General features: G+C 40.6%; 1 protein-coding gene across 1 annotated transcript in view; it reads right to left on the bottom strand.

Moving 5' to 3' along the window:
* Nucleotides 1–24434, bottom strand: part of LOC110983128 (inactive phospholipase C-like protein 2) — a 173778-nt gene that overhangs the window by 63317 nt on the left and 86027 nt on the right. The window lies entirely within an intron of this gene.

Genomic DNA, 24434 nt, shown 5'->3' with positions numbered 1-24434 from the left:
GATCGACGCTAAAAGCGTGGTATTGGGATCCCTCTATTGGAGGCATTAGGGAGAGAGATCATGACTTCATCAGCTACAAGTGCCTAGGAATATACGGTGTCATTAAGCCATCTGGCTGCACTGTATATGCATGTAAATTGTGTGAAATAAAACATATGTACATGTACTGGTAATTAAGCCATCTGTCCGCATTGTATGTAAATTGGTTGGAATAAATTATCCAGGTACCCTTCACCCGGGCACAAGGGTTTACAGTGGTGTCCAAGTCGTTGTGTACAATGTATCTCACATCACACGTACATGTACTCGTATGCTTCAAAGCTTGATTTTCAATACTGTAGATCTAGCATTTACAAGCGGAGTGGCTCAAATGGAAGTGAACCCTGAAACATACTGGGGGTGGGGGTGATGCGTACTTGGAGGTAATTTCTGTCTTTATACTTAGTAAGTGAACAGTTGAAATTGAAGCAAAGAGGGAAAAAGATATTATGAAAGGCACATGTATCTCCCCCCAAAAAATATTCAAAAAACTTAATGCAAATTTTAAAAATAGGATTTGCTGTTGATATTTTTGAGAGTGCATATGTACACATACATGTACATGTACATGTGTAAATACTCGCACCTCAAAATACCAGCTCTTTAAATGACTACAGTGTATCTCACAAACATGTATACATGTACATGTACCTTTTCACCATGCAGGAGCATTAACGGTGCAGTTCAGAGTCTGGTTTACATGTAAAACAATAGAAAACAAACAACAACCCCCCCTACAAAAAGGGAACAACAACAAAAAAGGAGGCACGTGCAGATACCGTATACTAGTAAATATCCGGTGGTTTTTGTGGGTAGGGTTTCAGTGAAAAAGGGGCGGCAGAAAAGATCTCAGCAAATGGGCGGCTAGGCGCTCAAATGAACATGATACACACCAAAGGCCTACACTGACTTGACAAAGCTTGCCAGACCTGTTGATACTTTATATGTTGCCTGGATGAGCCTCGACCCAAAAGAGTGAAATCTCTACCCGACACACAATGTACAGTACATGGTAGATATCTCTGGCCCGATGGTTGATAAAATTACAGGACATGCATTCTTCCAAAAGGCTTTTTTGAAGATTGCTGATAACAAGAAAATGAAGCATCCGGAGGCCGCTGCTGCGAAATGCGAGCTAAGCCTATTGATTACAGCTTCAGGGGAAGTTTTAAAACCGCATAACAGAAGCTGGGTTAGTTGGTTTCTTGGAGTGCTGAGGATGCTGTGTGTGAATGACCGGACTTCTCAAAACGGTGTTCAAATTCCCACAGAAACTGTTTGACCAACGCACTCGTGATGTGGCCGCATCAATACTTCCACATTTCTTTTTGTTTCGTAATAATCTCTTCCACTAAAAGGGGTACTTCAGCACTGAGAAATGATTGATGATGAAAACTGGCTAATGCTTAACCCTAACACTCCTCAGTCCTCCAACAAGTGAAGGATCAAGGAGTGTTAGGGTTAATGACTCATCAGAAATGTCAAATTTGCTCCTTTCTTCTCTGGAATTTAACCAACGAATGCACACTTTTTATGACTTAATAACCAGAGATCATATGCAAACAAAAAAATGCATTTGTCATCAGAAAAATGGCTCAAACCATATACATGTACCATACAGAGCCTATTTTGTTGTTAAAACAAACAGGATCTATCTATTCCGTGATATATGAAAACACTGAACTACGAAATTTTAATCCTGCGAGAATTGAAAGCACCCAGGTAAAAGTTAAAAAGTTTTTAGATGGATGAGTTTCCTAATGGCACTGATTGAGTTTCAGTATTTTCGCCAATATTGGAAAGTAAAATTCTTCTCAGGCTGCAAAAAAGAAAGGCAAAAACAAATCCTTACCTGTGTAATTTCAAAGTACCGTATAGTTGATGTTTGTCCCAAGTGTCATGTAGATGATGTCAACACAACGCAGCAGGAAGACAAGAAAAGAGAAAAACGAAACAAAGAAATATTAAATAACAACAATCAACATTCCATTATGATTTACCCAGGGTAAGCAGAAACAGAAAAAAAAAGAGAGAGAGAAAAAAAAGAAAACTTCCTTCAGGCACTCATGTGCACGTACAGCCAACACTCAATGTGTTGATAATGCAACATTACCGGTACATGTATGTACTGGTGCATTTTTGTCATTTCACAGTAGAAAACGACATTACTAAAACCCATGATAAGTTGTTTAATATCATCCTACGCTGGAAATAAGCACACTTTGTAAGCCTTAAAAACATGCTTCATGTCCTTTTGATTCTTTAATTCATATCGCTGTAGCAAAGACAAGCTTTCCTTCAATGACTTAATTCATTCTGAACGTATATTTTCGTTTATTTTTAAATCACGGTGCACAAATTGGAAGAGAAAATACCATCTCCCAACCCCGTTGTTACGATATACATACGCATAATTTGTCACTTTACAGTCAAGATGATAAGTCTGCATTTGTGGCTCTTCTGCTTCAGCTTTTACCCAGTTTTATATCTTCACCCTTTAACAAATTTAAGTCCCAATTTCCATGGATACGTAAAACCAGAGTGGCTTCATTTCCTCTCGGACAGATATTTTGGATATCAGCAACGTCATCGGAGCGAAGACACAAGGCAGTTCACATCGATCCATTTTTAGGACTGTAAATTGGAGACTTTTGCCAAGCTGAAAGTCCTGGATTGCCTCTCAGCCAAAGCAGCTGGGCTGGCTGTGCGGGGGGGGGCCCTCCTGGCCAAACAGGGAGAGTCTACGTAGGGCTGAATGATGAGGCTTAAAGATTGCTCGGTTGGGCAAAAGAGGCAGGAGAAACTGTGCATAGTGTCGTTGCCTCGGGCAACAAAAGCGCAGTCCAGGCAAAAAAAGAAGAATGATGGATTCTTTGGCAATACGTGTATAAGTTGCATGTACAGTACAATAAACCTATGACCATCACGTCCATAAATATAAACATTGAGCAAAGATTTGCATATAATTTTTTAAGACATATACCATTTAAAAGTATAACAATTTCTGGTAAGAACTGCTCGGAACAAAATGTACACGTATGTTCTTTATGAAAACGAACAAACAAACAAAAAACCCAAACACAAACAACACCACCCATAAAACAAACACGAATCCTTGTACAATACAGAGCACCGAATAAAGTTTTAAAATGTAGACACTGAAGTAAAAGTCTTGCACAGTACAATACCTGTTTCAAAAAGACATATCCTGTCTCTATTTCGGATGTAACACATTTTGTTTTTGTCCCACAATGTAGAGTCATTCTCCTTTTCATCAAAGCTTTTAACAGGCTTGGGTCGTATAACAATCTTTTAATTCTGAATGGCCCAACAGATTAAATTCTCATTAGCTCTCTCCAAATAAACTGGATGACTGACAAGTCAAGATGCAGACGGGCAAGGGCCCAGGAAGCCTGCACTCGCTGTAAGAAAGTCCCCACTCTCCGAACACAAAAACAACTGTCTGCTCTCTCTAACAAAATTTGGCTCACTTATTAAAACTGTCACCGAGGAGATGGTTCGATCGATGAGTGCTCTGCAAGCCAACACGTACTGGCCAAGCCGTGCAAATTAAAAAAAAAGGGAGATGGGGGAGGTAGGAAGAAAGACGAAAGGAGGGAAGAAATAAGATAGGAGAGACAGTTTCGTAGAAGCATTTCGTGCAGGAAGATGGACAATACTTAAATACACACGTACGCCTTATCTTAAAGACAACACCTCTATCGGTTGAAACGTCAGATGTGCATTCTCCAGTGAAGTTTGAGGAAATAAATGCCCCATGCAGATAAATGATTGGGTACAGGAGTATGAGGAAGATTGCCTTGGCCTTTAATTAACAGTAAGGCTAATCGTGATTACAGTTACTTCATTTACTGTAACTTCCTGACTTCACAGTTCTGACTGAACTCGCTAAACTCTTTTTAGACAGTTTCAAGACACACTTTCCTGGCCAGCATGTGTTGTAGCACTTCTTACTTAATCTTAAGCTTAAACATCAGGCTTCTGTTAGTGTGCTTCCCCTGCTATTTGTAATCTTCATTCTCGCTTGTTTGCCTTTTTGTAAAAGCATTATTTGTTGTTAAGTGTGGTTCCTCATGCTTCTGTGAAATGGTGATTAGATTTGTTTTTGTGGCCCCCATGTCATCATTTTCTATCGTGTGTGTTTTTTTTTAAACTGTATATGCCTTGTTAAATTTTGCTTAATTCATTTGGAAGCCTAACATTCAATTTTCACTTAAAGTACCTTAAACCTCAACTTCATAATAACGTTTAATTTTAACTGTATTTGTTTACATTAATTTCCACGTTAATGTTACCTTGGTTTGGTTTTATCTGTATTTTTCATCAAGGTCGAATACCTACATGTACATGTAATAATGATAATAATGCAGGGGACCAATCAGTCGGGATATAAATAACTGGATTTGATCCTCCAAAAACCCAAAGATTTACTGATAAGTGGGCACCATGCTCTCCACTGCAACACTGAGGAGTGTTTTTGCAGCTGTCTAAAAGATTCCTGCTTTGTGGTTTTTGCGCCAGAATAGCTGGGGTGGAAGGCGACGTCTTGCTGTTAGGTTACACACTGTTAGCCAAGAAAGGCATGTCCTCAATGGACACCCAGCATGTATACATGTACGTCTAAGTTGGTCATGTCATGTAGCGGGGTACTGTCTGATTGTGAGCATGAATGCCTGTGCATTGCATGCTACATGTATCGGTGCATATGGGTAACTGCTGGAGGTAATAATCAATGAACCTGTCTCAATCAACAATGGACACGATGAAAGATACCTAACCTTGGTGGCTGTGGGTCAGATACAAATGTAATTGGAGTGAATTATGGGGAATATATTTTGACATCAATCCAGGTATCAAAAGCCACTTGGGTACACTTCCCATCACTCCAAGCTTTTCAATGTACCGGTACCTAAGAACTGTATCAGTCAAACACAATAAAACAAAAGAAAAAATAAAACAAAACAAACAAAACGACACCCCAAGAGAGGTAACGGAAATACTGAAGATCATACATATGTACTAGATGTGCTATAGTATAGTAGTATATTATAGTAGTATTAAATGTGTCTAAATGTCTCTGTGCACATGAATGTTCCTCTAGTATTATACCGGTAGGACTATACTACATGTATACTACTATAATACCACTATAATATACTTCATGCAAAATGTACATCAGGACATATTCAGTGTCTTTGAATCTTTGTGTCATGAGTGGACAATGGACGTGTCAGAGTACTGACATCTAAATGTCTGTCATATCTCTGTTTCCTGAGCTGGCCTTACCAGGAATGCTAACATTGGGATGTCTTTCAAAAAGAGAGCTTTTAAGTTATAGACAAAAATAGAATATTTAATCAGTGCTCTAAGTTATGATATTGGCAAGCTTTTGGTAACTGGATACCTTCGTCAGGGCAAGCAGATCCAGTTCTGAATGAACGCAGAAAAATCCACGTTCGTTTTCCCCTGGATGCAGCGTTCCAAGTTCGAAAATGACGCGCTACGCCTGTTCCTTACGCTGTACATCAGATGACGCTTTCCGCAGGATGCAGATGCTTACATCACCGCGGGTTTGTGCAACGGTGAGATTGGGTGTTTGTTGGCGCACACTGCACAAGTGTTCCGGGAAGCGGTCACCAAAGCGGCACGTGGTCTCTCTGATGTACAGTTTGCCACAGCGACGACAAGTAACGCAATAAACCACATTACTAGTAATGCACGTATGATCCCTGTGTATTCTGTAGCTACCACGATGGCTGACGATAGACGGGCTGTTAATTGTGTAGGGTAATAAAAACAGTTTGTTTTATTTGTTTGTTTTTTTTCCCCTGGAAGTTGACCTACATGTAGTTCTAAAGACAATCCATTCTCAAATGATACGGCTGCATTAAATTGAGAGCACAGGAAGTCGGCCCAATTTTCCTACTGTGCATCTGCAACACAAGGCAGGTGATAACAGTCCATAAAAGCTGGCCTTTCCATGAACCTCTCTGATATCTGAACAACACCTGTCGGCGATTAACACAAGACACAAGGTGCTGAAGTAAAGGCCTATAGCAAAGTTGTACTTGGCGTGAGGGAAGCAATTACTGAGTTGCTGCAGCACCACACTTGTGACCCGCCATCCCAAAACCAGGCTGAAGTCGGTATTTGTGATATTGGACAATGCCTCTCCTTTAGCTTTTTTCTATATTTTAAAGTGATCCATGTTAAATTGACATTCTGTCTGCAGAAAGCTTCGGACCGGTAGCGATAGTTGTAAACCTCCCATGAAAATCTGAGCAGTGAACGTTCCACTATTTTAGAGTTATGAAGTTACCAACTTCAACCTGATTTTGGGATGGTGGGTCACATTTTTTTGACTAGCACAATTTGAGCTTCTATACGCCTTGTAAAAATAATTGCATTATATAAATAATGTATTTACAAACAGTCTGTAAGATGGCAAGTTCTATAGAACCAACAGCAATTTGAAATACAGATGTTTCAGCAGTTGGGCAGTACAGCCTGATCAGGCTCATGTGTCTTAATTTGCTCCGCATAATCTGCATACATGTATACATGAGGGGCTTATAGTTCTGACTAGCCGCAGTCAGTCATGAATAATGAAAAAGTGGAAGACAAGAGAGGAAGTGGGAGGCATAGCTACAGCCCATATGCAGGTGCAGTCGCTAGTATGTATTTCCCATGGGCCAAATCTTGAGCCACGCTGTGTCCTACGGGGACCCAGGTGAAAATGATATCTCCACTGGCTTGTGATTGGACGCCGTGTCAGTTTGCCGACTGGGGAATCGTTGAAAGGGGAAAAGGGGAGGGTGGTAGTTGTGAATTCATCAGATTAGCTTCCGTGCCTTGGAGTACTTCCGGGCGTAATTGGGAGAGAGGCAAGATTTCCCTAAGGTTGCCGATGCATTCCAATATGGCCGAGTTAATTCTTCTATCTGATGGAATATTTGAATATCAGGTTAAATGAAATTACCACGAAAGCTAAAACATTTACAATGGATATACCGGGCACTGTACCTATGTTTGTTTAGGATGTACACCTACATGTACCTCTAGAAGTTTTAGATCATCGTAGATCATCCTACGCTGGAAATCAGCAAACTTTGTAAGACTTAAAAACATGCTTCATGCCCTTTTGATTCTTTAACTCATATCGCTGTAGCAAAAAGACAAGCTTTCCTTCAATGACTTAATTCATTCTGAACGTATAATTTAGTTTATTTTTAAATCACGTTGCACAAATTGGAAGAGAAAATACCATCTCCCAACCCCGTTGTTACGATATACATACGCATAATTTGGCATTTTACGGTCAAGATGATAAGTCTGCATTTGTGGCTCTTCTGCTTCAGCTTTTACCCAGTTTCATATCTTCACCCTTTAACAAATTTAAGTCCCAATTTCCATGGATACGTATAACCAGAGTGGCTTCATTTCCTCTCGGACGGCTTCATTTTACCAGGATTTTCTTGGATTTCCCTTGACTGTGGGAACCATGCAGCAGCAGTTGGGCACATTACATGTTTGCTCTTGTAACACCTCGCAATACAGGCTTTAAGAATGCCAGTTTGTACATGTAACACTGATTTTCACCTGTGAATACTTGTTACACCGATGGCCAATTTGGTAACCTACCATTCTCTGGTTTAAAAGAAATAAAAATAGGCCAATGAAATTAACAAGCCATCATTTTAAAAAAGGAATCATATTAAGTGTTATTAGACATAAAGTTTGATGGATTCGACATGGACGCAACTCCGGAAATTGAATAACTAAGTCAGACGGCAACCAATAAAGAGTCTTGAAATGAGAGAAGGGAAAGCTAATGATCACATTCGTCTCAGGTGAACAAAAAAGCACAGCTGAACAGGCTGATGATGATGTGTACACTTGGCAAATAAACACAGGCTGAAACTACCGAGCCATGAGGTGACTAACACATTAAAGAAAGATTGGACGGGCAGATGAGACATGTTCGCCTTGAACCTTGTGTGAGCAGTCTAATAATGCTGTAAAAACTGAAGTGGGTAAAGGCTTGGACTGCTATGTATTTCACCCTAATCATTCTGTTTTCAAAGTGTAAGTACATGGCACGGAATCTTAAAGGGGTCATGTAAGAGAACAATTTTACTAAAATCCTTCAAACTGTGCACCTTTGTTGTATCTCAATTTTCAAATGTTTAACAAAGTGCACTGTACAGTTCACTTAACTCTCAAAAGGATTTCATTTTAAAGATAAACAAAGAAATCAACTGAAGTGGGATTTGAACCTGCAACCTCTGGAACACCGTACAAGTGCTCTACCGACTGATCTATCCAACCCTACGTCAGTGGCTCTTCCCAGCTGTCCAGATGCTAGTATTTGTGAATTCAAACTATATCGCAGAATCACATATCTAAAAATATCATTTTCTCAGGAATTTTGACGATAGCATTATTCGTGCCTGGTCTGAAATGTTGAAACAAAGTCGGGAACAAAGACGCAAAGCTGCCAGAATAATGCCACACAGTAACCTTATACTTTTACCTAAGTGTTCCATGTACATGCCATCGGAAAGCTCTCTTTCTGCTGAATTCAAAACTACCAATATCTCAGTTTTTGAAAATTCCGACTTTCAGCTCATTTTGTGGTGACAGGTCATATTCCATTCTCTCCCCACACACCCCCTGAAAAAAGCACCAAATTTGATGAGCGAAGTTTCAAACTATAAATACACGGAGCGAAAGAGCAGAAACTAGGAAGAGACTTGGAAAAAATGAAAAAAAGAAATACCGATCGAGATTCTATTCACTGATGGACAGGACTGCAGTCATCCTAGCAGAAGAAAAGTCTGATAACTCCGGAAAGATGAAGCTGTTCGATCTAATCGCAAGACGTCAACTATAATAACTCAGATGGTTTTAAAGAGGAACACTCTTACATTGTAGCTTGCTGATGATTGCAATCTTCTCTTATTTGGTTTGGGTGATTCCGGGATATGCCCTCATAACCACAAGCAATCAAAATTGACTTGGTACCATTTTGTTTTTCAGAATCTACTTTGAAATCAAGTTGTAAAGGTGTAAAATGCGCATTTTGTTATTTCGGTAGGTCTAGCAATGGGACAGGGAAGTGCTACAAACCCAATCTCGATTGGTTAGTTATGTTTTCCATCCATGTAAATTTTAAAGACTCGAGCCCAGTTGACATTTTATACTGCAGCTACACAGACAGTCGAGTGTTGTCTCAACTGACTGCAGTGGCTCTGAAACAATGTCTGATTCAAGAGAGCAAAATTGAAGGCAACCCTGCCCACGAGCCAAGAAGAGTTGACAACAGAAAAATGTGATATCATTCTGAGCAGACATCTGCTCTCGTTGGTTGACAGTTGTCAGCTGACCATTTCACACAACACAGCCTTGCCATCCTTACAAAGATTGCACAACTTTTGGAAGAACTTTAGAAGAATTTTGATTATTTTTTTTTTTCACAGTTATCAAATGTATGAAGTGTGCTTTGTCAATGCGAGAGTGCTACTGAAAACATCAGGCTTGTTCTCCTGTATAATGGCCGTACATGTATGTAAAGCAGTGTACAATGTACAAATACATGTAACTGGACATGTACGGACACGGTTGTGAAAAGGCAGCTTCAACATTAAAGTAGACTGTTTTCCAGACTCTTGTCTGTCACGGTGCTGACAACGTAAGGGGCTAAAGAGAGGTCGCCCTACTGACGCAACTCCTTCTGTCCTGATCCACTGAGGAATCGGTTAAGGTAAGAGGAAAAAAAAAACAAGCGGAAGAAACGTCGGAGGAGATAAGCTCTCCTGAAGGAGGAGATCCACCTCTCCACTGGATCTGAAGATGTTTTCCGGAGTTGGTTACCTGTGACTTAAGAGGCGCGTCAAGTGGTTTTTTTGTTGCCGGAGAGTGGGGACTTACAGCTTGCCTGCGCATCTTACAACCGACTTCTCCCGACACCCCCTGAGCCCTTCCGATGGGATTTGCCACCTGTCAATCATGAAGGACGCTGCATGTTTCGACAGTCCACGCACGAAAAAGAGAGGCTTAGGACCTTGCGAAGTCTCATGGAAGATTTGGCACGGTGCAGCTGCACTTTTGAACACTTGCCAGCAGTCAAGTCAACCGTGAGTAGGTCTACATGTCATGGCATCATCGCCGCGTATCCTTTCCCAAGGAGATGCAAACAATAGTTGAGACCTTGCCGAGAACTTCAAAGCTCCGGAGGAATGTTAGGATTGGGAAGAGGAAATGCATTCTACACGACTCAGTAAAATAGCCTGATATGTGTGACATTTCTTGCCAATATACCGGTAACAACTGGTGTATAAAACCTAAATTTTGTCTGACTACAACAGTCTGGCTGGTAATTATTTGAATATATGATATTATTTTTACAAGTATGAATTATTAAGTATATCAGATTTGGGCAGTAATTGGCTGCGACACCAGGTATAAGGATACAGTATATTCAGTACAGAATTGTCAACTTTAAGAATACAACTCCATTTTCATCATAAGTTTTACTCTTACAAGATTGAGGTTGTGGGTTCGAGTCCCTCCTGAAAAAGCTTGTGAATATGTTTTGCAAGCTCTCGGACAAACACTGGGTGTCCAGTGTTACATACGTTTATATAAGCTCAAAAGCCCATATTGAAATTACTTTTATTCTCTTTAAAATGGCACTGTGGTTTTTAGAGCCATATATGAGTAAAATTAATTAAATGCATTGACGTTTGCAAGAAGATATTGCGATATACATGACAGTGCACACTGTTGGGAAGGGTACCTATTTCAAGATGAGTACACGAGCCTATTCTATCAAAATTCCAAAGTCTGTGTTAAATTTCACCCAGGGTTCACAAAAACACAACTTGACTTGGAAAACAGAGATTTGAAATGAGAGAAAATGGCTAGTCCCAGGACTTCACTTGGAAAACAAAATGATTTAAATTGTGACTCGACTTGGGAGATATTATTTAATTGATGGATAAGCTAACTGGTAAAAAATCTACTTGTAACTTGGCTTGGAAAAGATGGACTTGCAACTCAACTTGAGAGAAAACAATTTGCAATTAGACTATAAAAAGTTAACTTGTGACTTAACTTGGGGAAAAATTAAGTCACAAGTTACAACCTTTTTTCAAGTCATTTAAAAAAAAAAAAGACTTGCACCTTGAATTTGACAACACTCACCTGGGTATTTTCCAGACATTAGGGGTCCCTTTTTTGTGTCCCTGTTACATCTGACATATTATTTTGTAAGTTCAGAACACATTTTTCTAATTTCCAAGAGTGATGAATTAATGCAAATTACCTGCCAAACAAATAGCAGTAGTTTGAAAACAATTCCGGTGATACTTTGGACCCCTGATTTCTGGAACCACCCATCACGTCTGACTTGGGAGACACTTCCATGCACCTTGACTTGACTTTGGGATAAAAAGACTTGTCAGTAAAACAAAAAATGACTTGCTTAAAACCACCACGACACTGCATGTCCCATTTCAAGATTCAGGCCATTATGTAGCTGAGACTCCATGTGCGCATGAAATTTTTCCTCCTGATCTCCTCTGCACCTCAAAATACTGCGGACGGCGATAATGACAAACGCTGTAATTCCTGATATTAAAGGCTTTCCAAATAAGAGTAAAATTACCCCAAACAGGCCAAGCTGACCTGGGAAAAGTCATTTGGGGGTTCATCACACTTCTCCGGGGAGCAGCTAAAAAAAAAAAAAACACCTGCAGGTACATGTCCATTAAGCAGCTTAACGATGCAAACTGCACTGCTGTCAACCAAGTATAAAACGGCCAATGCGGCATACATTCATCAGCGGTTTCAAGAATCGTTTATAGCTGTTAAACTCGATTTGGGTGGCTGCTCAGACTACAAGCAATGTGCCCTGTGATATTTTGCCAGTGAAGTATTAATAATAATAATAATGCCAATTTCTTGCGCACATATCCACCCTGCTGGGTGCTCAAGCGCGTTATTATCACTCCTACACATTGTGACTATTGCATGAATAATTGTCGATTGAGAAGTGTTGAAGTCAAGCCCACAGGTCGCTAGAAGTCGGTCACAAGTCTTAAGCCAAGACACAAGCTATTCAAATCACCAGTAAGAAAAGCATTCCTTTGTTATTGTTCAGTGCTTACCTCTGAGGCTAATAATAGTGGATATTTATATCCAGCGCACATATCCATCACAACTGATGCTCAAGGCACATTATCATTATCCCAAAGCATTGGGCTCACGACAACCGAACATTCCTGAAACCATCTCAGCTCCCTGGGGAGTATATTAGCCTGATGCTGCCCTATCAGGAACACATGGCTAACATAACCATATCTGCCCTCACAGGTACCCATGTACTCCTGGGTGGAAAGAGGCACACAGGGGTAAAGTGACCTGCCCAGGATCACAACATGCTGCCACCAGCTGGATTCGAACCCGCAACCCTATGATCAGAAGCTACAAACCCCACCCACTAGTAGGCCACATGCCCTCCATATGCATGTGAAATGAAATGCATGCACGCTTGGATTCATCTACCTCTGACCAGCAAACTATACATGCACATGTACACGTAATAAACTTCATGTTTGACAACACCGTATGTACATGTATTGATATTATAAGTTTTCAGTTTGAGATACTGGCTTGCTAGTCCACAAGTGAAGGGTGGCGCATGTGACGATACACACTTCTTAGTAAGCACTTATTGTTCTAAACATGGTTACTCCTGTGATGTGCTAAAACAGAACAGTGGGCTCTAGACCCGGGCCCATTTGAGCACATCATTGATGGCTACCTACCGTACGTCATGGCTATAGAGTGCGCTGCCGGGCAAATTTAAAGATTCTGATGAGTCCATATCTCTATGAACAGCTTCCATACAAAGTGTACATGTACAGTACATGGATACCGTGACGGAGTACCAGTTAGTGCCTTGAGATTGCACAACGGTATGAGTTGTTGGAAGTCATGCACAAACTACCGCAGTTGATGTACGTGTCCAATTTGGTTGAAGTGCTGTATATGGACAAAGGATATGCCAGTTGTGGAGACTGTGTTCAATTTTTAATCTCCCCCCAAACAATGGCGTAGCTAGGATTTTACTGGGGGGAGGCACAAGGGGGCACCAGCTTTCAGTGGTGTGGTTTTTTGGGGCAGGATTTTGTTATTGCCATGTTCAATATCCATTCATCTTTTCTTTTTTTTTTTCGGTGGAGAGGGGACCCGGGGGAGAACGGGGAATTTGTAGGGGGGCACATGCCACCAGGTCCCCTGTGGCAACACCAACCCCCCTCCCCCAAAAAAGTGTTTATGTGAGACGCTGGGTTAGAAGTTAGAAGCTGCGACATACATGTACATGAAAGTGTGGTGATCTCTAACGCTTGTCAATCAGAACACCAAATTCCATGGTTTTTCCACTACTTTCTGACATGAATTCTGGTCTCAAGGAGGAGGTTGGTTGTCTAACTGATGTTCAGTCCTAATTGCTGATGTATGCAATGCAGTCCCACCAAGACGTACTACCAAAAATAAACAATTATACACCGGACAAAGGAATTCCTTGTTAAGGATAAACATGTAGCCTGTAAATTGATCACTCTTCTGTTACTGCATCAAAAGTAGCCCATCAAAAATACGAGACCTTGCATAGTCTTGATTTCCGTGACTGTCGTGACTTTTTCCTCTGACAACAGGATTCCACAGCAGCCTTCCCCCAACTGCCCAATGTCCATGACTTCCCCTGAACAACATTCTTCATTAAGAGTCTTCAGGATTTTCTATGACTGTATGACCGTTGGATCTCCATCTATCTCTGGCTGGTAGCTCTGATGTCATACGGTAGGTGACAGAGGAGATCGACTTCTGGGTTCCCAGCCACTGAAACTCTAATACACACCAGCTGCAGCCAGGCCAGTGACCAACCGAGTCTGACAACTCAGTCAGCGACGCGACGTCAGCTTAATTAAATGCCGCTTCCACGGGCGGCATTGCCCTAATTGTAAATAGATTGGCTCTCATTGTCTGGCTGTGCCGCAGCAACCAGTGTGAGATCCCAGGACGAAAAGGTCACAGCAGAGGGGCTGCTATCCGATAGTGTCGGCTGACGTAAAAAAAAAGATGCTTTTGCCAACAGACAAATATTGAAAGAGGAATGTCAACATCTTTTGGGTCAAAGCTTTGTCAGGCTTCCAAGATCTTTTAAAAATATTTTGACAAACTGAAGCCACACAAAGACTAGTTTTACTTTCCTCACATCACATATTTAGACATTATTTCTCAACGTAGCTAAGAAAAAAAGAAGAAAATTTCCATTTTCCTTGCTTGACTATACATGTACAGTATGTACATGTATGAATGATTTGCTAAGATTTATTTGGCTGATATTTTTCCTTGACAATTTATTTTCATTGTATATGTATGTCCCAAAATGTTTTAAAAAATCTTTAAAAATTACAAAAAGTCATGTGTCAGTTAGCACGGTCAGGGTTGTTGTTATGAGTTGGAGATTTGTCAGCAACCATTAACTTTTTTTTTTTTAGAGTTGGCGCGGGGTGTCTTAGCAATTGGGTACAAATAGTTTGTCTTATTTTTTTTTTTTTCAAAATTATTTACAGTAATGTCTAGAAAAGCAATACCTTGTGCAACAATTTATTTCTAGAATGAATTTGGTGGTTAATACTGACTATAATCATTCCACTGTATTCGGTGCCGGTTAAAAGACTAAATATACATATATCACTCTAAGTGAAAAATATTTTCAAACGATTCATTTACAATCATTGGAGAATAACACAAAACTCTTTCCCCCCCCCAAAAAAAAATAAATAAAAAACTCAAGGTCCAACATTTACAAGGCATGATTAATATCACCATTGACACATGCTTACACATTCCTAATTACATGCAATGTACATGTACATGTATACTCGGCAATGCTTCTCCCCGTTAAGCAAATATGAGCTTCATCACAGGAAAATGGACTTAATTCACATTAAATTTACACAAGGGTGATTTTACAACGAGCTCCGATCAGTCCGGCATGTACATACACATATCTTTATCTCAGGAGAGACGTGCCTCAGAGCAAGATCCGCTGCAATGTCAGCCTGAGCTAATTACTTTCACACACAATCAGTAACTGTGCATAAACCGCTCCACAAACAACAAAAGGGTCTACGTAATTGTCGTGGACAAAAACGTATTAAGGTCTCCACTGAAGGATTGGTGATTTAAGGGTCAGCAACTACATGTGCCAATGTCTGGCCGAGCTATTCAGCAAGGCTGGGACACTCGTTAAACTGCTAATTGCCTCGAAGCCTTCCGCTTGTCAAAGGCTCACACGACCATCAGAAATCAAGAGTTTTCAATACATTAATACAGACAGAACAGATTGATTTTAGAACACGCATACTTAGCTTACTGAATTTGCAATGTACCAGAACAAGTTCAAATGTACGTGTACAAACGAATGTTACACATAATTTTTCAGTATGCTAAACAGAGATGTACATGAAAATGTACATGTATACAGCCATATTTGTCAAGTGAAATAAACCACAGACATCACTTCCACACCTAACTGAATCTATACAGAGTAATTAAGGCATGAACTCAAATATGTTAACCCCTTTGCGTCGGGACGCGTTAAGACACGCCGTAAAAATTGAGATCCTCAGCCCGCTCTTCAGCTATTATTCTCGGCCCACGCTCGAGCGAGCACAGTGAAAGAAGGCAGACCCTGGCTCTTGTATATATGGTAATTGGTCTTTGTGTGTAGCCCAGAAATGAAAAGACCGAATTTGCATCATAATCACCAGCTTCACAATAGTCCCCACTTTGAAAAGAGGCAACAGGAATGTGGAAGCTTGAGTAGAGCCGCATGCCACCGAACAATCAGCCTTTTCACTGTGTCATTCAAAGCGTGCAGAGCAGAGGCTGGAATTCTTGGAGTCGGCTTTCGGAAAGAAATTCCAGTCATCAAGGGATTAAAACAATTTACATCTGCTTTTGCAAAGCAGATACATTACATATCAATGTAAGGAGATGTACGTAGGCAATGTCAACGACCAGTCCTAGACAATATGCGATATGGAAACGTGAAGTTGTGATTGACACAAACATGGATGCGGATGCATAGTTTGCCAAGTTGGATCCTGGTCAAGTACATGTAACTCTGCCAACTATTGGCATTGAACGTTAGTTAGGCCCACATGTACATGTACGATGGGCTAGCTGGCCTTGCGGACGCATAATGATGTCTGTCTCGATTGAGTTTGATGAAATTTTGCCCCATTTGTCTCCTCGTGCGTGACTCGGTGATGAAATGGAATTTGCCCCAAAAACAGCTGACCATAAATCTGACTTTTAAAGTACCCCAGCGCTCTTAGTGATTGTTATGGCCGTGCCATGACTACACTTCTGTGAAAAGTTCTGCATCTGGTGATGAAGCCAATTTGTTTTTTTTTACAGCTGCAGGTAGGAGAGTGTTTGCCGTAATGTGCCTGTTAGTAGTTCATCTTGAAAAGTGCATTGCTCAGCACATGATACGCTGAGCAAATGTTGTCAATTAGAACTACTGCACGGTTCATGTGCAACATACGTGGATTCCGATGTTTTCCTTAATCAGGGGTGTGAGAGGCCACTTCAAAATCAAAGCTGAAAACAGTTAACAAAAAGCTGAAATGTAAAAGGTTTCCATACTTCTGTACAGACCAGGTGTACAAAAAACCTGAAATTCAGGGTCAAAATCTAAACAATAAAAGCTGAAATCGGCTAAAAAGCTGAATTATCACACCCCCGTTAATATTAAGGTAATTCCAGAATTTTAATAGGGGTGTAAAAGTGTGACATTTCCATGTCCCTACCTGTTACGGTACATCTGACCTTTGTTATTTGACATGGAAAAAGGTCTATCACTGGAATGGATTGATTGGGCAGGTAGGCCTGGGCTAATTTGCATTAATTCATCACTCTTGGAAATTGGAAAGTGTGTGCTGAACTTACAAAATGTCAGATGTGACAGGGACACGAAAGAAAAATGGACCCCTAATTTCTGGAATTACCCATTACACTAAAACACTCAGGCCTCACATTAAACTACAGTGCCTAGATTCCCATTGGCATCAGACGTTGCCATAAACAGGTCTTCAAATCCTTAAGGACTGCAACTCTGTCAACACTGTGTTTTTCCAGCATCCCGAGCTTAAGGGATCACACCGAGAACTGCTAGCTTCAAAGGGATTTGGGCCAGGCCAAATCTCATAACCGAGACGCTCTGGAAAGTAATCCTTTTAAAGTGTTTTTCCTTATGCTATCTCCTCGCTCTGCTGGTTTCTACGACAACGGACAAATGCCGTCAGAGAGTGCAATACTCTTTTTTTTTTTTCTTTTCTGTTTTAGTCGATTACGGACTGATGGTTCAACTGACCAAACAAGACATATAGATCGGACAGTGTAATGTCAACATCTCACTTCGGTATGTTCGTCCTAAGTGAGCAGCTCTTTGTCTTGCATTTCTGGGGCAACACATGGTTGCCATGGTAAACAGGGCCCACATCATCCACTGCACTCAATTTTCTTCCCTCAGCAAACATCTAAAGATTTTTTTGGAGGAATGGGTCATATCTGGAGAAAGATGAGCACCATTTTCCAGTCCTATCCTTAACACTTGAGGACACAGAGTGTCTTGGTAATGGAAAAAAATGTAGGTTGAGAAAATGGCTTCCCGCTATGATTGAGTTAAAACAGAGGAACTCTAAAATCCATTAATTTCCATGGAAATCAAACTTTGAACTGCATATAATGAAGTGATAGCCAGGCCCCGGATGCTTGTTATGATGTATTCGGTTTCCTCAGAGAGGGTGTTATCCTAAAATGGTCCAAAAGTACAATCACTTGTCTGATATAGCCATGTGTTCCTTCAGCGGTAGATTGAAGGGTCCTTGTAAGCGTTGTTTTAAATACAAACCTAATTGTGTCTCACTTTCCTGATTTTCAATTTGTGTTCGACTATTTCATGAGATGTTTTGCTGCCTTTATGTTTTTCATGCTAATGAGCAAATTTCCATATTCAACAGCAACACAGTGAGGAAGAAAGCCTCAATGGTACATTGATTTGGAAAACTGCTGGATATTTTAAAATCTTGCCGGCCTAAATTCTGTTTTCTCTGGTGAGTTGTTATTGTGTATGTATACATATACCGGTATGAACACAGTAACCTGTGAGCAAATTTTTCAGTACATGTAGGTTAATTCTGGCTCAAATTTTGAACAGAAAAACCTCTGCGCTGAACCATGTCCCCCTGGGTGACATCACAGCAACAGCGCCCTCAGTTGTCAAAGGAAAGCATGCCTAATATTGACTGTTTAATAAAAATGCATAATTCAAAATGTGTCATCTGCCGGTAAAATCGATGTTCCATAGTTTCTATACATTTAACGCAAGTATAAAGCTGCAAACTTAAGAAAGTTTCACTGCCGCTATCCTTTCGGTGAGGGGATCATAACAAGTTTGGTGTCAGAAAATAACTTCCAATGAGTCACCCAACAGTCATCTATGGAAATTATGCATGTTCACGCGCAGGTTTTGTCTGCACACATACAGTGTATGAGCGACAACACATATATGTACATGTCCAGTGTACCTCGTATAGACCTGTGAACTAAAAAGGTCCACAGAAGGGAAGGGGAATTATCAAGGAAACCGTTAAAAAAAGAAAAAAAACAGCTGAAAAGAAAGGAAAATGACTTTCATTCACTGAGCTTTCTTAACTTCATAAAAGCAAAGTAATGTCTACACTGGGTACATGTAGATCGGCTGAGACATATATGTACGTGTTGTGTTTTTATTGGTGCAGAACCATAGTCTCTATCATTCAATACATTTCAGAGAATCATTCTTGCAGCAATTAACCCTGACACCCCGGGGACCATTTAATGCATAAACCTGCTGGGTTCAAAATGGTTCTGGGGTTAAAGGATGGTCTGAGCTTCTCAAAATAATTTCTGCATGTTTGAACTTTTGAAGGAATGTTTCCTTTTAAAAACTTGTTCTTGTTTGTTTGTTTTTCTCATGCATAATAGAGAAAGCTTCCAGGGTTCTAGGAATGGAAAAACGATTTGGAGCCATCTGTCTATGAGGAGAAATCTTTACTTCAGTTTAAAGGGGAAAAAAGGTGAACTACATGTACATGTAGTGTGTCCATTGTAATCATTTTGACGACCATTCCTATTTTTGATTGGTTAAGAAAACTACACTGGCCGCTTACATGTACATGTACCATGCGCAAAGATGCATGTCGGTGGTCATGTTCTTCACTTTCACCAGCCACTGTCCATCTACATGCCAAGGTACCGGTATACAAATCTAACTTCGTGATGCTAGCTAGACATCACTGTCCGCCAGCTTTCTTCAACAACAGCTTGACTTTACCTACACATCTAGCCGCAGAAAAGACACTGGTGAATCATTATCTAGTCAAGTGCAATCCAGGCGCTCTTGATATTATCTGAGTAACCAAGGACGTGTACGTGGTACGGCCAATATTGCTGCAGACGATATTAGTTTTGGGGCCAAAGAAATGTGGCCGTTTGACCCGTTTTTCAAATACAGCCAAATGCCACAAATGTTGACTCCTGACGTACATGTATGGGAGGAGGCCGACATTCATCTGATGTTTCTTCCCACATTTTTTTTTTTTGCAACATTCCGAGAGGGTGTCATGGAACCACTTTGCTACAACAGGCCTGACGGTCATATTTAACACAAGGTCTGCCTTCACTTCATCTTGGATGTCATGTACATGTGTACATGTACATTGCAAACCAGGGAAAGTTTTGCAGATAGATAGTACGATAGCTTTCAGCCAGCCTCCAAATACAGATTGCTAGACCATGTTTATATATCCGCTAGTATAAACTGATTTATTTGTTTATTTGTAAAGGCCCTAGTTTCCTTTGTTGAAACATACTGCAAAGCTTCCTTCACTGCCAAGAGCCTTTGATCTGGATACAAGGACCAGTAAGTGTCTATTTCATCACCTTGTCTCTAATAAAGGGTCCAGAATTCAACAACTATCCCATAAACTCAAACCTGATACTAACAATGAACATGTGGGGAGGCATGCTGTATCAATAAATAACAGACAAGTGTGTCCATGGCGTGCTGCATACATCTCAGTCAAGAATTCTTTCATCCCATGCCGCTTGCCGAACTTGACCTGGAAAATCAATACCAACAGCCAACTGAATTGCCAAGCATTATCAAATAACACACGTATGGCTGCTTCTACACACTCCAGCGAATCCACGCTAATTTGTAATTTTCATCAAGATCTCTACTGAAGCAGTGTCACGGATGGGTGAGCGGGTAACAGCTTGTGATGTAAATTGCATAAACTGTCAGCCACCTAAGAGGACCATTTTTACTTTCAAAGGGACAAGTGTTTGGGGTGCCTCGGGTAAGTTAATAGGAGAAATGCTTGTGGTTGGGGAGGCCATGCGCTATGGGAATGGATGCCTTTGGCACAGACATTTCTGCACGTGTCCTCAATCCCAGGCGGCCACCAGGAAATCATGTCACACTTTCAAAGATGGGACACATATGCTCCTGGGGGTCGTAAACCTCCTAGACTACTTAATCTTTCACAGAACTCAAGGGTGCTGGCTTTGAAGAGGCACTACTGGAAAGTACATTAGAAAGTGATGATGGAAGATATTTGCCAACATTCAGATTGTAAGTTCTTTTATTGAAAATGGATGAGAGACTCCATCCCTGTCTTAACAGCTGAACATGGGAAAGATTTTCCTCCAGACATCTTGTAAAATTGGATAAAAAAGCTCTTGCAGTTAAATCTTTGTGGAGCTTTAACAACCAAAGCGTTTCTCATGTTCAAAGTCAGAGAAGTGACAGTATTTCCCTATGTTCACACTGGATTTGGTTCAAGTCTCAGGTTTCATCACATACATGTATGTACATGTAATGATGGGTTTAACAGAGGCTCCAGAAAACTTGTCAAACACAACACTATTTTTTAAACCCTTCTGAACAAATATAGATGTAACTTGACCTCCATGTGTTCAAAATTCCGTGAATGACATCCCAGCAGGTGAAAACTTTGTAACATCCCACATTCTAAAAATATTTCTCCTCAAACCCACTTCATTCCAATTTGAACACATCTGTCTGCACTGCATGTGAGAGGCCGTTACACATAAAAAGAACAACTTAATTAGGAATTGTACATGTTTTTCCCCTTACTTTCACGCTGAAGGACACGAGAAGATGTTAGAGACATGTACCGGCCCAAAATATATCGCAGCAGAGGCAGATATTTGATCAAGAAAAAATAAATACAGACATCTCACTCAGGAACAAACAGAAATATCTGGACGGCAATTTCAGAGCCAGTTTGATGAGTGGTCCGTCATGAAAATATTTGCGATCTATTTCAGAGGAGATTGATGGTTTATTGCAAGGCTGCGATGACCTGGATACCCGATACATACCAAAATGGAGGATACATGTACATGTACATGTACACTTTACCATCCAAAAGACCTGTTGTACCATATTCACCGTTTTGTTGGGGTTTAACTCAAATAGTTGGACTAATGAGTGTTCATAGGATGCTGCAAATGTTCCAATCAGAAAAATTTCCACTTGAGGGTGTCGCCAGGATATTTTTCAGGGGGTGGGGATGGGAGAGGTCGAAGCACTCAATAGCAGCAATTAAAGAAACTTTTAAAGGTTAAAGGGGTCAAATCTGAGGTATTTACATTTCATAAGCAAACTGAAAGCATTTGTCATCTTTCTCTTAAATTCTGTACCTGTTTCAAATAAGTTTAACGACAGTCATCGCTCAAAAAGCCCCACGGAATGCTGTTTCTCTGCTCTAAATTTACAGTATGAGATATTAACAAAGCGATGCACATCCCTTTATTTGTCAGATCTTACACCAGCATGTTCCGGCCGGCGCGTGCAGGCACAACAATGAAATTTGTCGCAAGCCCTGGACAGCGATCAATAAACTCGGCCAGGCTCCAAAATGTCAAGGTAAGCTCAGTAACAGAAACTGACACCTTTTGCAGGTGTTGTTTCTTATCATCCCTCTGCTTTCCACATGAGAAGGCTGAAAACTATTAATTCACAGCTGCAATCTGCATACATGTACATGTGAAAAATTTGCCCATGAAAACATAGGTGTAGAAAATTTCACTGTAGGGCACTTCCTTACAAAAGTGGAAATTGGTCACAGCGCTAACAAACTCATTTCTGTAATTTGCAAACGGAAAGAAGTTCTCCCTCCAAAAAAGTGAAATTAAATGGTCAGTTTGCATTCTATTTTACACACATCTATACTCTGGTACATTCCCTTTCTGAAAAACTGCTCTTTGCTTAACGTGTTGCAAATGACAAAGAGTTTGGAAACGGCAAGAATGACAAAAGGGAAATTGATAAATTCTGCCACAGAACTAATTGACACAACTTAATGCATTCTGCGTTCGTACAAATTCTTGGGCGAAAGATGAACACTTATTTTCCATACTGTTTCTCAAACACTGGTGCATACATGTACATGTTTGTCGATTGGAAAGGATTCCAGCATTCAGATTCGTAATTTCTGTATTTGAGCTGACCTACCCGCACTCATAAAAATCAATGTGTCAGGGCACTGTACAGACAGATTGTAAATAAAAAGAAAATGCCTCATTTCATCCTCTTATGTGCGGCCAAAATGAACAAATATGCCATGTTTGCCAACTGCACTCATCTAACAGACAAGGAAATGGGGTAAAGGAAATTAAAATTTCTGGCAGCTTTTCGAGATTAAGAAACAACAAAATCCGTGGTACATAACGGTTCGAATTATTTGGTCAGGTACTGGTAAACAGCTGTCAAAAAAAGGAAATTGGTTAAGGGAAGACTTTGCACCTCCTAGCATAGCTTAATTAAAAAATTAACAAGGAGAAATAATTAAAAAACACAATGTTGCAGTACCACTGAGACAAGAACCCTGCCACAATCATTCAAAATTAAATTGTATCAACAGAGAGCGACAATAAACAAATATAAATGGCACTGCAGCCCTGACGAGATATAAATCGTCCACTGACCGTAAATTTTAGCCATGTGCTTGCGGAACGCACTGCCGTCCATGGTGATAAGCGAGCTGATCCCAGGGGCTTGTCAGACAGTGTCAGTTCAGTGGAATCTCCCTGCGTGTGGTTGGCTTGAGCAAGAGGTCGACCGCGGCAGACTGACTGCTGGAATGTACACAAACACGCACAGAGACGGACGGACCCTCCTCAACCAGCCGTCCTCCTACCTACATGTACTTCACTATTGGAGTTCCACCCAGACAAATACTGAGCCGCCAGCCCAGGCGAGTGTGCTCTGTCCGCATTTATACATGTAGCCAGGCAGGCTCTCCATCAGCCGCTGATGCAAATGATTGCATTACACTTGTAATATCCATGGCCCGTAGGCTGTCGCTGGTGGCTGGAGTAGGAGTCTATCACAGCAAATCACATTTACAATTGCAAACAGGTCTTTCCATATGCTCTATCTGCACAACAAAATGTTTCATGTCAAGACTGACTACCAGGCAAAATATGGGATGGAGGGGTACCCCCCTTACCTGTCCAATCCCTATACACACTCTAGACAATTATTACCTAACACATCCCCCCTAGAAGTCTGTGAAGAATTCCTGAGATTCTGATCAAACAATGACCAACACAAAGGGGGGGTTCTCTCTGTCCCATATCTTGCTTCAAATGGAACGGGAATGCCACAAAGAACATGTGAACACTCAAATATATGTAAACCAGGAGGACTTTCAAATAAATAGAGGAGTGAGCAATTCAAATCGGAAAAAATACTTAACGATGCAGCTACAAAAGAATGTGATATATATGGGGACGGTCAAAGTCAATGCTCTTTTTAAGATTCTGTATATTTTTGTATTTTTTGAAATTGGGTTTTTAGAGCTCAAGGTATTATTTGGTGTCACTTGATTAATCAACCAATACCTTACATTTTCAAATCAATTAAATAGCCCGAGTACTGTCAGTAAAAATTTCCACTTTAAAAAAAAAATAAAGTGCAACAAAAATAAAAATGAGCCTATTTTGCTGCAAGATGGACAGAAAAAAAAATAAATAATTTGCACATAATTTCCCCTACCTGTACTTAGGGTGCCCAATACGAGCATTTCACAATAGTGCACCTCCAAGAGTTTGCAACGCGTTGGCCAATCGCAGTGCGCGAAATTTGTCAACCCAATGCGAGTTTGGAAAGGGTCGACAAATTTTGAGCGCTGTGATTGACCAACGCGTTGCAA

Source organism: Acanthaster planci, linkage group LG21 (genome assembly GCF_054643075.1).
Source record: "Acanthaster planci isolate LZ-2023a linkage group LG21, COTS_SCS, whole genome shotgun sequence".
Lineage (NCBI taxonomy): Eukaryota > Metazoa > Echinodermata > Asteroidea > Valvatida > Acanthasteridae > Acanthaster > Acanthaster planci.
Note: the sequence above shows the minus strand (reverse complement) of the source record. Positions and strands in the feature narration are given on the sequence as shown.